Source organism: Mytilus galloprovincialis, chromosome 4, assembly GCF_965363235.1.
Source record: "Mytilus galloprovincialis chromosome 4, xbMytGall1.hap1.1, whole genome shotgun sequence".
Classification (NCBI taxonomy): Eukaryota; Metazoa; Mollusca; class Bivalvia; order Mytilida; family Mytilidae; genus Mytilus; species Mytilus galloprovincialis.
In genome coordinates this window covers 41609206-41626310 of record NC_134841.1, presented here as the reverse complement: position 1 = coordinate 41626310, position 17105 = coordinate 41609206, and the positions used below count along the sequence as shown (strand labels likewise).

Here is a 17105-nt window from a genome sequence, read left to right as displayed (position 1 = left end):
AAGATATTAAACAAAATCCAGACTTTAGAAGTGCTGATTACATTTGTCTTACTGAAACCTGGGCTAATCAAGAATTCACTTGCTTTGAAATGGTGGGATATGATGGTTTTCATTTGCCCAGATCTCTAGCTTTTCAAGAAGATGATTCTTATTATTCTTCTTTAAAGGAAATGCAGCATGGTGGTTTGTGTGTTTTTCACAAGCTTTCTTCAGAAACAGAATTGTGCAACTTGACATCAAACTTAGAATGTATAGTTTTCAAGATTCCAAGTAGAAATGTTTTTGTTGCTACTGTTTACAGAACCCAGAGGTATAATCTAGGAAAATTTTTGGAGAACATGGAAACATTAATCTGTAAATTGGAAGACTTATCAGAAAGAGTTGTTGTAATTGGCGATTTTAATCAAGATATTTTGAAAGGTAGCTGTACAGTATTAAGTTTCATGTTATCAAAAGGTTTCAGACAACTTGTTAGTACTCCAACAACAGAAGGCGGAACTCTTATTGACCATGTGTATGTAAAAGGATGTCATGATACACAGGTTACAATTATTCCAACATATTACAGCTATCATGAGGCACTGAAAATAGTTGTTCCATATGACTAATGAGGGTACGAAGAAACAACATGTAGAACAAAAAAAAAACAACAACAATATCGTCAGTATTAAACGCATGTCAGCTTTAATTTTGATTTTAAGAATGATATAAATTTAAAAAATTATGCCTCCTGAAGTCCAACCCTTCGTCCCCGTCGTAGGAGGCGGATGTCAGCACTGAAACATGACTTAGTGCTGACAACAAACAGGGCTCTGGCAACAAATATTGTATATGACCATTGTAGTTATTTAGGTGTTTGGTCGTCCTGAATATGCATGAAACATTTGCCACTGGATGTAAAGCAAAAAAAGATCCAATCAATTAATCAAGATAAATGACTAGAATAGAAAATTTCATACAGTTTTTTACACATATGTGAATGTTTATTTCATACTGTTATGTTGTATTCTTACAGTGACAATTAATGACTTACATTTGAAAATTAGTTTACCAAACATATGCAGCAGCATCAACATACAACTTAGACATTTTCCATGAATTCTTTATAATTAATTGATCATCAATTTATATATTACAGAATGAAAATTAACATTCTACAGAAATTTCAATTGTTTTAGCTCTTGTGCATTGTTTAATATATAAAATTACAACTGCCATGAGGTGAAATAGTTGATAAAGACTAATCATCAAAGAAGGATGGTGTGACTTTTAGCATGGTTGTTGAATCCATGGCTTTTAGTAATGGTAAGTCATATATATTATTATTATAGAAAATAAAAGTATATAGAAACTTTATATTTTTGGAATCAATCTGAAAGAAGCTTTCATATGAGACTGGAAGAAACTTTACTTCACCGGAAGTAGCACATTATCACCTTATACGAAAAAATTGCTTCATTTCATAATTTCTTTAATGTGGAAAGACTTTCAATTGTTCTCTGAACAATTGGTTTTTAATTATTATTATTATTATTATTTTTTTTTTCCGCCAAATTTTGTTCTTGCGATAAATGTTTGTTTCGCAATATGTCGCTTAGATATTTCTCATATGGTATCGTATAGTTTATGCGCTTTTAAATTTCACCCTGCTAAGGCGAACCATTTTCTTTGTAAGAGTTATCTCCCTATTCACTGTTTATCATCTGTGTGCATCTCCTTCGTAACAAAAAAAGATAGCGACAAAATTCTTTTTACAAATTGTTCGTTACATCCTCAGTAATTTTTGGCGCATTTGGATCGAAGCGATTCGATGAAATTTTATAGGAGTTATCTACCTTTACAAAATAAATTTGTCGGTATGTTTAGTTAACTCATAAACCGTTAACTGTATAACCCTGGAATGTTTTTATTTGAGTCCAATGGGTCCCAACTTAGAAAATGAGGTCAAGGTCAAAAGTCAAGGTCAAGTTCTAAATTGTGACTTTTGCTTGTTTTTGCATTTTCTCCGACACTTTGAGAGATACACATAAAAGAACAAGTGCAAAATGTCAGCTTTATTGTAATGAAGATATGTTACATTTAGTCTTATACAATTAAATGGCATCTTATAGGAGTTGGTGCCCCTGAAATGTCTTGATATGAAGTTATTTGATTATAACTTCAATTAAGTTCATTATAAAGACATTTGACCTCATACAAAAGGTTAAGTGACTAATGACCTTGAAAAATGGCTACCGGAAGTGACCTTTAGACAACCGGAAGTAGCTATTTTTGCAATTTCTTTCACCTAAAAGTACCCAGAATCCATATATTTTGTCATATAGATACATTAACAGATTACTGAAGACTAAAAATGACTTCCAACAAACCGGAAGTGGCCAATTATCTCCCATTCTACATACAAAAGTATATAGAAACTATATATTTTTGGAATCAGTGTGAAAGAAGCTATCATATGAGACCGGATGTGACATTAATTTCACCGGAAGTAGCATATTATCTCCCTTATATCACTCAAAAATATAATTAAACCATCATTTATCGCATCAGTATAAAGAAACTACCTTCTTATCCAAATTACTTTAGTTTGGAAAGACTTTCAATTGTTCTCTGAACAATTGGTTTTTAATTTTAATTTTAGTTTCTTGTGTACAATTTGGACATTAGTATGGCGTTCATTATCACTGAACTAGTATATATTTGTTTAGGGGCCAGTTGAAGGACGCCTCCGGGTGCGGGAATTTCTCGCTACATTGAAGACCTGCTGTTGTTTTTTTTTTCTATGGTCGGGTTGTTGTCTCTTTGGCACATTCCCCATTTCCATTCTCAATTTTATATATTATCAAGCCAAATTCTTGTATTGACTTGAACTTGGCCAATTTTCTGACTGGCTACTGAAGATTTATGTGACAAACAAAAATGCTTATATGCAGCTTGACGTCACAGTAATATTGATAATACATATTCGGATTGGTTACTGCTGAAAGACTTTGAACATCGACCATATCCGAGACGTTTAAATCGTAAGCATTGAAACTTTAAACTTTTAAATTTTGGAACTATTTATCGGGATCGGGATTTTTAACAAAATATTGTCCGGGATTTCGGGATTTTCTGATATTAAAACCGGGAAACCGGGATGAGACCCCCTCTAGCCCCCCTCTATACGAGACAAGAACAGACAGACAGACAGATCCGGTATTTAATAATTACGAGAATGACAATTTTTGCTTTATCTTACATATCGGTCTTTTAATGTTGTATCTAGAACCTTAAAGTCTTAAATTACAATGACTCTATGTTTTTGCTTTGGGACCAGAATATTAAAAAAATAGAGAAAAAAATTAGCCAAAAATTAATTAAGCCGTTTCAATGCAAGGAGAGTCTAGGAAACGCTCAGAATGCACGATTTTGCGTTATTTTTCTCAGTGCTTCGCCAAAATGTTTTCGACTCGCTACGCTCGGCAAATATATTTTGCCTCACTATCAAAATAGGCTAGTTACGGCCCTGGCATATCGAACATGATTACGGACAAAGAACAACTACATGGTATGGTGCTGCGGTGGAATCTGAAAAGTTTACAGTCTGGAAGCAGCAGGACATGTGTTCAACATGTTTAATTCTCCTTTCAAATGATCTATTTTTTATATGGAGACGATCGACAATAATGCCGAATACTATACACACTACCATGGTATTTATCACGATGGTCTAGACGGTGAATAAAAATTTTGACACGAGGAAGGTTTAGCAAATTGCTCTGTTGGTATAAATTACACGTCACGTACTTCTATATAAACTAAAATGGAATCTGGGGACAAAAACGTCATTTGATCAAGCATTTGTTTCGAATTGTTACAGTACACAAACCACCCATAGCCACTGTCACATCTGTTGTTCCACATATCTCCGTCATGTTTCGATTGTTTATTTTAATAGAACCAACCAGATTTCTTGACTCAGGGTAAGTTGAGAGTATTTGTGTGTATTGTGTATTTAGATTTCTAGATTGTTTAATTTTAATGCTACGGATGTTCTTTAGTCTTTTTCAAATAACAAGCTTTTTAAAAGACTCTTATACATTGATAGAATATATACAAAGGAGCTTACAAAAGAAGGAAAAAATAGAATATATACAATGGAACTAAAAATAACATTATAAAAACTGTTGGACTGTGTCTTTGTTGTTTGAGATACAAACCATTTAAAATTTACTTGGTGGAAAATGTTTCTCTCTAGATTTTTCATACATTCAAATTTGACACCTTTTTATTTTTGAAAGCTATAACAAAATTACCAGGGTTTTATAAGATTTTAAAACATGGCCTTTGGAACTACATGCAATAAAATAATGCAAAAAAATGTAGGGGTACGTAGTGGCACTGCACTACATGGATAAAACTATAGGATTCCGAATATTCGAGGAAAAGTCAGAAACAACAGTAGCTTTCATCCTTAAAATCAACAAGCTTGTTAACTCCTGCTAATTTTACTTTCATATGTATAAAATAAAATAACAAAATACTGAACTCCGAGGAAACTTTAAAACGGAAATACTCTAATCAAATGGCGATATGAAAAGCTAAAACACTGTTATGATTTTCTTAACGCTATTCAGAAAAAAAATATAACACTTATATTTGTTATTGAATTAAACCCGTTTTATAAACAGTTGAATATATGCCTCAACATTTGTATATGTTAAATAAATATATATAATCGGGGGTTCTTATGTGTTTATTTTTCTCTATTTTATATTTTGTCATTATATATATCATCATTAAGAATTAATAATAATCATTGTAATAAATTGTTTGTAATTATACTGCCCTCTTAGGGCGTCCTTGATTGACAATTAAAATTTAATATTATGTGGTATTGTATTAATATCTTACAGAAGTCGTCTGGAAATGTTTACAAGCAATTCATACTGTGTGCATAATTAATATTACAAGAACAAAGTTATATTTTACGATAAAATCTCAGTTAATGATATTAATATCAATTTTTTTTAAAGTTATAAGCCAAAACGATTTTCTTTGTCAAGTTATAATTCATGATGCGTAATAAACTAATATGTGATTACTAGTATTAGAAGAAACAATCAGTTGCATTAAGGAGTTATTGTAATGGATTGCTGTTGGATAGTCCAAAACATCAGCTAAGTGTAAAATGTTTCTGCTATGCTCGCCATTCGTGGAAATAACTGTTATGTTTTTAGAAAAAGCACCAGAAACAAAGACATTTCCATAGTTGTCTATCGCAATTCCACTAGGTGCACGAAGGTCTTCGTTTTGAAATTTCCATATCATGATTCCAGCCATGTTGTGACAGTACACTGTATTGTCTTTCCATTGCGCGAAATATATTTTCTCATCACAGTAGGAAAGAGACGGAGCAAATTCCATTCGAATTGGTATTTTACCAACTTCGACAAGATTCTGATCATAAATTTTGTACTCTACATTATGCAAATGCAGTAGAATTTTATCCCCAGCAAGTGCTAATGCATCACAATTATGACCCGTTTTAATTATCTGTTTCACCTCCGTTGATTCGAAATCTATACTTGTCAGTGTTTTTGAAGAAAAGCTAGATACATATAAGGTCTTGTTGAAATAAATTACATCATGTGGGATATGTTGCAATGGGATTTCACATACCAAGGCACCATCTGACTCCAACACTATAATACGACTCTTTTCACCTCCATCAGTCAGTAGAAATAGTCCTTCGTCTGTAGTACAACAGTATTCAACTTTTGCTTCGCCTAGGATAGTCGGTAGTGTAAAACCAAGTTTTTTCGTAATCGAAATTTGATCAATATGCTTTTTATTTGCCCCTCGCATAGAAAGCTGTGCCTCTGAATCTTCTTGCCTGACGAAGTTTATGTCAGCCGGATTGATATTTGTTTTCAACTCTCCAAACGATTCTAATATGATGCCAGATTTGCAGCTTAATGTTGGAATAAATAAAAGTTCTATATCTTGTAATTCATTCTGGCCGATTGTTACAATTTGAGTTCCTTCCTCTTTTATTTCTTTTTGGATATCTTGAATGCTAAGAAATATTTGGATTTCAGATGCATGATCCTTAATGTTATCTATATTATTTTTGATTGCGTCTATCTTCATTTTATGGGCACTCAAATTGTTGACGATTTGTTCGATCTCTGATTTGTGTTTGATATACGAATTGTCTAATTTGTTAATGACCGTTTTCTCTAACTTATCAAGATGTCGGTTAATTTTGAGCCTTGTTTCTTTGACTTTTTTTCTGCAACTCGCTTGCTGATCTTTAAGATTCGAAAGGTTCAACCGACGATTTTGTAAAAATATCTCTAAATTTTGCTGTATGTCTCTAATATTTTTCTCAAGCTTTACCACACCTGATGATGTTTTTGTGCCTTCCAATTTCCGCAAAATAGTAAATTGGCCGCAATTTGTATGTTCTTCTGCACATACAACACAAATAGGAATTTCATGTTTAGGACAAAAGTATTCGTAGTTCTCCTGATGTACATCGCATTCCAGTTTTATAGCAGACACAAACGAAGGCAATTCTTTCAAATCAGACACGCCAACAGTGTTGTGACTCCTCGTTGCTTTCTGTAGTTTATGATGAGTTTTACAAGTTGAACATAGATACTCGTCACATTCAGGGCACCACTCTTCTGCTTTATTTGTTATATGCTGAAGTTCACATATACTACAACACTGTTCCTGGTACGCAGATGCCATATTGGGGAATTTAGACTGAAAATGAAGAGGGCTTTCATAAGTAAAGGTATCAGGTGATTCAAGAAATGGTAGTCAAGGTACCAGATAAAATAAAACACCCAGAAATCATAGGTGGTATATGGATGAGGGTGGTAATGCTCTTTACCGTCAGGCGTCAAACGGTCATGTTAGGCTACCGTTAGCGTCAAATTGGTTTAAATTGCACCGTGCTTCGTCAAAATATCCTTATCGTGTTTCGTCAGATGTCTCAAATAATTATCGATACCGATATTTTTGAAAATAAAATAGCGTGATTCGTCAAATTCAGCTGATTTTTTTTTATCGTCTATAAGAAAGTGTACATTTTATCTTCATGCACTAAAAATTACCGTTAACGTCATTTGGCAAGAATTTTACCGTTATGCGTCAGAAAGGTATCCCCATTACTACCCTCGTGGGTGTTTTGAATAAATAACTGCTTTTGATGGTCCGTTCATTTCAGTTGACAGTGATGATTTTTCTACTCTGTACACTACACTACCACACAATTTTATCCAACAAAACAAAATTTCTCTTACCTAATAAAACGATCATTTGAAAGTCGTGTTGCAGATTTATTTGATGCAACTCATATAACATTGTATAAAGCCATTAGTAATTATAAAAAAAAGATGTTATATATGTTACAGTAAATAGATGAAATTAGGAATTACATGTAATTACTAAACAATTCAGTAAATACCTGTAATTACTAGTCAATTTAGTAATTACATGTATTTACTGATTGATTCAGTGATTACAGGTAATCACTGATTTTTCTTGTCATTTTTACAGCTATTTACTAACTTGATATTTTTGTTTTAATATTTTTGACATAATTCAAGAACCCTTATATTTTTTCACTTTATAAATTTCAAACGTCCGAAGCGCTTTTCTTGATTAACTTCATTAGGAATTCTTGATCACTTCAATATTTCTTAAAGAGAGACAAAATACAAAATAGGATTTTCATTGCATGTGAATGATTTTGAAATGGAATTTTTAAGCAATGGCAAATCCCCCTTTGCAGAACAGGAATTGTCTTTATTCATGTATGCCGATGATATCAATGTTCTCGAATTCTGTAAAAGTTACTAGTAAAAATACGCCGACCCATTAGTGACCAGCACCTGTTTTTTACTCTTTGGTAGGGTTGTTGTCTCTTTGTCAGATTTCACATTTCCATTTCCATTTTCATTCGACACAATCACAACAGAGAAAGACACGCTATAAAATATCAATATCAAAGATACATATAGCTAAAGACTTATGAAAATGAACCACACAGCAGTATGTGGTTGACCCTAGGTACTGCTGGTGGGTTAGCAGATCCTGCGCTGCTTGTAGCATCTACAACCTAGGAATTATAAACGCCACCATTGTCTACACAGGGAAATTTATTACATGTTCCAAGTCAGGAATATTACTGTTTGTTTTCTATTCATTTGATGTGTTTCAGCTTTTGAATTTACCAGTTGATGGTAAAAGTTAGAGGACTTTACGACACTAAATATCCATTAAGTTCGGTATTTTTATTCTTTTAATTACTCTTAAGATAGGCTCCAAACTGAAACTGCCAAAAGAAATAACATCTCTCAAACAAAATAACACTGTTAAAACACAGGCACTTGTCTCAGAAATTGTTTTCCCTATATACCTTAATGTTATATAAAGGTATTATACATAGGAATTTTTTTTTTCTGAGACAAGTGCCTGTGACTAAAAACTACATGAAAGTTTATTGTACTGAAATGATAATGGGTGGGTTTTTTTTATTCAAGAGTGTTTATAGATACAAGAAGATGTGGTATGAGTGCCAATGACAGAACTCTCCCTCAAAGCCACAATTTGTAAAAATAACCCATTCAGTGGAGGATCCAGGGGAAGGGTTTCAGGGGTTGGAAACCCCCTTTTTTGGACGATCAATGCATTTGAATCGGGATATATAGATGGAATCCAGCCCCTCTTTGTCCTGGGGTGTGGAACCCCCTTTTAAAATGGCTGGATACGCCCATGCCATTAAAGGTCAAAGTACGACCTTCAACACGGAGTATTGGCTCACAATGTTTTAACCAATTGCAGATATTTTAGGATATAAGTATAGGTTACTTCTTAGATAGCTGCAATCCCTAAACAGATTCTGGCAATTTTTAAGTTATTCTCCTTTTTGTTTTAAGAATTATCATCGTTCGTGTTAGTTTTTGCGTTTTAAAATAAAATTTGCTACCTAAACAACTAAAGATCGATTCAATGGAATTCAGTTAATTGACACAGTTTAATATATGTTTTTAAAAAAGATCTTTGCATAGCAAGTGCTCAGCATATGTTAATTAACGTATCACAGAAATTAAATATTTTCATAAAAATCTTTTTTTTTCAAATATAGTAATATATTTAGCAAGGGTACTGTATGTTTGTGTGTGTTTTTTTTTTTAAACTCATATCCTTAAATCACGTAATAATGTGCTGATAAGCATTATTTGCTTAAAGTATTACAAGAATAGAAGAATAAATGTCGTTGGCAAGGTTGGTAAATAGCTGTAAAAATTCGTTTTAAAATTAGTAATTACTGGTAATAACTGGGCAGTTTCAGGAATTACTTGTATTTACTAAGTGCATCAGGAATTACATGTAATCCCTACATTTAAGTGATTACATGTAATTCCTAATTTCACCTATTCACTGTAACATATATACTAACTGGAGCTGTGATGACATGATTAAAGCTTTAAATTTTCTTCTCGACAATACATATGTATGTTTCGGAAATTCAGGTTATTATCAGGTTGTAGGTATTCCTATGTGTACCAATTGTATCCCTTTAATAGCAGACTTGTTCCTGTATTGTTATGAATCATTGTGTAAGGACAAACTAAGTAAAGATATGTCTAAATTACTTCTTGGTAACTTCAAAATCACTAATGTTATCTGGAGATCTTTTTTCTTTTTATTAGTAATTAAGAGGCGTTTTACTGTAAGCATTTGCACGAGGAACTTATTTTAAAAAAAGGCTTAAACAGCAATTATTATAATTGTCTCTTTCTAGACTAGGATATTCCAATTTCACACGGAAGACTTTATACAAAATTTCGACAAAAGAGACGAGTTTTCGTTCAAAAATGTTTTTATCCATTTTGGACGGTAATGTTTCTCTGTCTCCTTTTTATGGTGTGCCTTTGTCTATAGTCGCTTTCCAAATTTCAATTAACGTAATATATGCATAGTTGATCAATAATAAAGTCAAGAATTTCTTTAATACATATTAATTACAACCTTACATGTAACCAAATTCTTTGATACAAAGACTTGGTTAGAAAGTTCGGCTGTACCTGTAGAGTTCTTATAAACACTGCTGATTTTTTACGGTGTTTTGTTTATAGAGCCCGTAAACTTAAATAAGATCAAAGTTAACTATTTGATCATTCAAAAAAAAAAATATTCTTGTAATATTGGTAGTAAACATTGTAGAATTTAACACAGTACATATATTTTTAAATGCGATTTTCATTAGTTCTTATATCGATTTAGTTTTTTAAAACTAAAAACTAAAGTTCTTTTGACACCATTAAGCTAATTGGTCATACAAAAAACGTATTCTTGTAACCTTGGTAGTAAACATTGTTATCAATTTAGCTCTCGACATAATGCAAGGAATTTGAACTCTTTCTCTGCGCTCACCCGACAAAAAGATTCATATTGTGACTCGCAGCTGATATTTTACATTATAACTACATTTGTATTTTACGAATTTTTCGTTTGATCTTACTGACTGATAATTTTCTTTCTCAGCGTAGTCGAGTGATAAGATTAATTCTAGAATCTAAGGGGGCACGTGGCGTTGCTAATGAAATTGACAGCGTCGTCATAGGTAAAGTACGATAAATAGATTATCGTTGGTCATCTCAACTCGATTTACCGCTTTTCTCCCTTTCGCAGTCACGGCTCAAACGAGAAAATCAATCTCGTTGAGAAGATCAACGATTATCTATAAATATCAATAAACTCGACTTTTACCACGTGGCTTTGATTTAACCGTCCAAATGGGTTTTTTCAGAGGGGTTGTCGTTCAAACTCTCCTTCGAACCACCCCCTTTTTTTCCAAAACCCCTGTATATATGTCAATTACAAAATGGTGGAACTGATTTACAAATACAATCATTTTACCTACCAGTTCGTAAAACCTGCAAGGTGTTGTAAAAGTTTGTATCGGGAAGTGTATAATGCTATCTTTATCTGAAGTTGAACCACGTAAGATCAGAGACATGTATTATCACTAGTGACGATGATATATAGATAGCTTTATCGCTCAATTTTATATTTGAATAGATACATGTGCACAAAATTGTACATTTCTTTTTTATCAATATAAGGGTCGCTAGGGGGTTCATACATATCTGTATATTCTTATTTTCCTAATAAATTATCTATACTATAAACCTCCATCTACACCCTCTTATATGATTAACAAAGACGTTAAATCAATGCTGAGAGGTCATGTAACGGTCTTGTAAAGTAGAAATACTTTAAAAATAAAACGTGGACTTTAAACATCCATCTAATCTAATTAGCTTATCTTTAAACCCCTTTTGTAGAGGAACCATATTTTCATATGTAGAACAGGTGCTCTCTTTATGTACAGTGCTCCTCTCATTCCACCTTTGTGCATCTAACCATATTTATATGCTCAGCTCGAGTGCTTTGAATATACAGTGATGTTGCTCCCTCAACCATTCGACATCTGATATGGGCATATTTACAGTGACATCCTACCCACACACAATTTGCATAAATTCCTTTATTTTACAGTTTATTTCACTTGATTCCAGAAATTTGTGTGGTTCCCCCTACCACGCCCTTATCGATGTTGAGATAATGGAATCGCTTATTTTTAATTTCACTTCGCACTAGTTTTATTACCGTCCACATACCATCTCAGTGATATTGTTTGCCTTAAATTACCGGAGAATAAAGGCATTTTCCCCTGGACAAGAATCCAACTTGAAAAAAAAATGCCTTATATTATTCCCAAAGAGACAACTTTTTTCCCAAACAGTGCGCAGTCTGAGTATAGTAAGTGTGCATGAATTCAAACTGAAAAACACTCATTTATACATTTGTCATGTCTAAAATGACTATATTATATATGTGCAGATTTGAGGGTCTATATTATGTATCATCACTGACAATATTCTTATTTCAAAGCAGGGTTTGACTCTTGAAAGGGGGTAGGCAAATTGAAGTTTCAGTCAAATTCATGGTTTATTCTAAATTTTCCAATAAAAAAGCCAACATTATCAATGTATCTTGTAATGGGTATATGGAGTTGATATAGCAGGCGTCGAGTAATGCGGTCTTTTTGTACTACACTGACTGGAGAGAGTTATTTTTGCTTTCGCTATCGGCGTTAAGTTCAGAATATGTTGTAGTTTTTCGTTCGTTGATAGTTCATCAAATTGAATTCCTATTGTGTTCAGTGTTGTAGTTATTTCTTGAAGTATATATATATGGATTTCCTCGCTATTCTCAAGCTTTCACATTTAAAAAAAAGCGTTCTATATGTTCTTCTTCCTTTACACAGAACAGACATTTCGGATCAGTCTCATCTTTTTACATTCTAATTATTTTGCTCTGAATGATATACGAGCCTGTAAGTAGCTTTAATTTTACTGGCTATCTTGCTGTATCGATAGTAGAGTGGCAGGTGATTTTGAAAAGATGGTGTATATTTCCGGTTCTCAAATTTTCAGTTGTTTAGATTTAGTCCTTAATATTATGGCTGTAACTGAACTATTGACCTATTCCAGTGGTTGTATATTGTCTTCGTGCTAGTTAAGGTCCATACGGTCTTCTTAACTGGGTTGTTCAAATACCAACTTGCCTCCTGCAGGTCATACTTTCGTAGCATATGCTTAATAGCAATGAACCAGCTACAACTTTCATCATTTTTTACAAGTAGTTGGCTTTTTGCCAGTGATTTTTCTACACTGTCGTCAGGCTGGTTGTAGATGTTATTAAATATGCCTAATGGATGGATATGCACCTGTGCATCAATGGGTAGTATTCTTGTGAGGAAGGTAACAGTTCTGCTACACAGGTTGGTAGAGAAAGTAATTACTTTAGGAGTTTCTTCTGGAAGTTTTCAAGAAGCGTTAGTGAGCTTGTTGTTGGAAGTGTACGTTCCAATCCCTGTAGTAGTACTGGAGAGATGTAAATTTTGTACAGGTGCACCATTGTCTATACGTTAAGACCGCTGTGTCCATGGAACCTCCACCAAGCAAACTATAAGTTCTTCGCCTTGCTTTTTTAATGTTTTCTTTCACATTTGCAATCGTGTTGCCCTTGAGTGATGTAGTTCTTATGATTCCTAGATGTACATCTTATTTGATATTATCGTTGATTATCTGCCGCAAAGTATAAGCTGATATGGTTGCACTGTTTATAAGACATAAATTATGTCTCCACCTAACAATAATAAATAATAATGTTAGCACTATGTATAATAATCTATTTTGATTCTTATTCTGAATGTCTACACTTGCAGCAGCATACGTCCATCATTTTTAAAATTTTGCTCAACGTTTTTTTATCTTTCACAAGCTTCTGTCAAAATTTCAAATAATTCCATGAACGTTGACAAAGTTATTGATGACTGAATCTGAATGTTCAGAGAGATGTAAAATAAAACCAGATGCTCCGCAGGGCGCAGCTTTATACGACCGCAGAGGTTGAACCCTGAACGGTTGGGGCAAGTATGGACACAACATTCAAGCTGGATTCAGCTCTAAATTTGGATTGTGATTAAATAGTTGACACAGCATAGGTTTCTGACACAGAATGAATGTGGTCTAATGAGACTTAAAATATTTTTTTTGCCTTTGAGCAATTCACTATGCTGTTGAATATTAATCCTCTCAAAAAAATGTTTGAAGAAATTTTCTTTTTATTTATGAAATCTGATATGAGAAAAATTTAACCCCCCCCCCCCCATTTTTTTCACATCCCCCTTTCCCCTTTTCCAAAACTGATCTCAATTCAAATTTTTAATGGAGTTTGCAACAATAACTACTCATTTAAATACATCATAAAATATAAAAATGTAAAATAAAGTGCTTGTTATCACTGAATGGTAAAGATTGTTTTAAATTATCAGTTGATAGTAAAAGTGTATATACATTGTATATTGTATAAAACAATGATTTAAGTTGATTCAACTACTATTCTGGACAAAGAAAGATAACTCCAGTTGAAAATTTCTTGCTATTGCACAATATTGTGCAATTAGATATTTCTTGCTATTGCGCAATATTGTGCAATTGAAAATATTTGCTATTGCACAATTCTGTGCAATTGAAGATTTCTTGCTATTGCGCAATACTGTGCAATTGAAAATTTCTTGCTATTGCACAATACTGTGCAATTGGAGATTTCTTGCTATTGCTGAATACTGTGCACTTGAAAATTTCTTGCTATTGCACAATACTTAATATAATAATTTTGGATCCTGATTCGAACCAACTTGAAAACTGGGCCCATAATCAAAAATCTAAGTACAAGTTTGGATTCAGCATATCAAAAAAGCAGTATTCAATTTTTGTTAAAATCAAACTTAGTTTGATTTTGGACCCTTTGGACTTTAATGTAGACCAATTTGAAAATGGGACCAAAAATTAAGAATCTACATACACAGTTAGATTTGGCATATCAAAGAACCCCAATTATTCAATTTTTTTTGAAATCAAACAAAATTTAATTTTGGACCCCGATTTAGACCAACTTGAAAACTGGGCCAATAATTAAAAATCTAAGTACATTTTTAGATTCAGCATATCAAAGAACCCCAAGTATTCAATTTTTGTTAAAATCAAACTAAGTTTAATTTTGAACCCTTTGGACCTTAATGTAGACCAATTTGAAAACGGGACCAAAAATTAAGAATCTACATACACAGTTAGATTCGGCATATCAAAGAACCCCAATTATTCAATTTTTGATGAAATCAAACAAAGTTCAATTTTGGACCTTTTGGGCCCCTTATTCCTTAACTGTTGGGACCAAAACTCCCAAAATCAAACCCAACCTTCCTTTTATGGTCATAAACCTTGTGTTTAAATTTCATAGATTTCTATTTACTTACACTAAAGTTATGGTGCGAAAACCAAGAATAATGCTTATTTGGGCCCCTTTTTGGCCCCTTATTCCTAAACTGTTGGGACCTCAACTCCCAAAATCAATCCCAACCTTCCTTTTGTGGTCATAAACCTTGTGTTTAAATTTCATTGATTTCTATTTACTTATACTAAAGTTATTGTGCGAAAACCAAGAATAATGCTTATTTGGGCCCTTTTTTGGCCCCCAATTCCTAAACTGTTGGAACCAAAACTCCCAAAATCAATCCCAACCTTTCTTTTGTGGTCATAAACCTTGTGTCAAAATTTCATAGATTTCTATTTACTTAAACTAAAGTTATAGTGCGAAAACCAAGAAAATGCTTATTTGGGCCCTTTTGGGCCCCTAATACTTAAAATGTTGGGACCAAAACTCCCAAAATCAATCCAACCTTCCTTTTGTGGTCATAAACCTTGTGTTAAAATTTCATAGATTTCTATTCACTTATACTAAAGTTAGAGTGCGAAAACTAAAAGTATTCGGACGCCGACGCCAACATACGACCAAAAAATTTTTAATTTTTGCGGTCGTATAAAAATACTGATGTACAGCCAAAATGCTGGATCATGACCTAGCGGACAGGGCATAAAAATAGTTGTCAAAAATTATGTGTACTGATGTTAATACAACTGTATACAATAGTTATCAAAGGTACCAGGCTTATAATTTGATACGCCAGACACGTGTTTCGTCTACATAAGACTCATCAGTGATGCTTAGAGCAAAATAGTAAAAGAGCCAAACAAGTACAAAGTTGAAGAGCATTGAGGAACCAAAATTCCCAAAAGTTATGTCATATAAGGCTAAGGTAATATATGCCTGGGATAAGAAAATCCTTAGTATTTAGAAAATTTTATACTTTTATAACAGGAAATTAATAATAAACTGTTATCACAGAGAAATGTCTCCCTTTTCTTAAATTTCGATAATGCAAAAGTTGAAATTAAAATAGCAACACTTTCACATATAAGTTTTGCAAATATTCAAAGTCAATGAACCATGACTGAAGGTACATGCATGGCTAAACAATCTCCATGGAAATGAGATATACAAATGATAATACAACTGCATACCAACTATAATTGACTTATCATTAGTAGTTCCTTTCAAACAAACTTTTAGACTAACTCATGCATGTAAACTAAGCAAAATTTCAAAGTTAATAAACCCTAACTGAGGAAGCAGGGTCAAATAATATCCATGATAATGAGATGTGCCAGTACTAATACTAATGTATACCAAATATCTCTGACTTACCACTAGTGGTTCATCATAAACTAGACATAATCACAAGCTAATACATTGTTGACACTGACGATGACAGAAACTGCATATCTATGTCTCACTTTTTGACTCCGTCAAGTTAGACAAAAATGACCATATAATTGATATTCATGCCAACATCAAAGTGATGTCTACTGGGCTGGTTAAAAAATCACTGATCTATCCCAAGTTGTTCCTATCTCACTAAATTCAGCAGAAAATTCCCCAACCGTTGATGCCTGCACTGTTGCTACCAATGCCAATAGAAAAGCAACACCTGTTTCCTTTTTTCAACTTTGTCATATGTGAGACAAAGACCTTGAAATAATTTGAGAACTTGATTGCACTAAAAAAATGTTTGAATGTTTGAATGTTAAATGTGTATTGTTATCCATTACTTTTATTCATTGAAAAATGAATACCGAGTAGAATGAAGACACAGTCTAATTCATAAAAATAATAAAATTATATTACTAACTTTTTTGAATAACCAGTAGCAAAATTGAATTTGAATGTTTACAATAATATTATGTATCATTGATACAAATAACATAAAAAAATTCCTAAAGTCATCATGCTAACTGTTTTGTAGACACTGTTTCTTATTGTATGCACAAAACACAAAATATCAGTTCTGCAAGGTCATCCTGCAACTCTCTCAGATTTTGATGATCAAAAACAAAATCATTCAAAAAAAACTCTGACAATTCAGACAGTTATTTTCTTAACTGTTTTAAAATGACACAAATTCCAAAATGACCTGGCAAGTGAAGGCCTCAAGTCAAATAGTTATCAAAGGTACCAGGATTATAATTTAGTACGCCAGACGTGCGTTTCGTCTACATAAGACTCATCAGTGACGCTCATATAAAAATTTTCAAAATCAATGTCTCATCAAATAAAGCTGTTTTTTTTTA

At 32.9% G+C, this 17105-nt stretch overlaps 1 long non-coding RNA gene across 1 annotated transcript in view; it reads right to left on the bottom strand.

Annotated features, from left to right (window-relative positions):
- Positions 1-11057, bottom strand: part of LOC143072170 (uncharacterized) — a 48842-nt gene extending 37785 nt beyond the window's left edge. Inside the window, exon 1 of the long non-coding RNA XR_012977062.1 lies at positions 10928-11057. This is a non-coding gene — a long non-coding RNA (uncharacterized LOC143072170). The remainder of the gene's footprint in view (positions 1-10927) is intronic.
- Positions 11058-17105: the final 6048 nt, after the last annotated feature.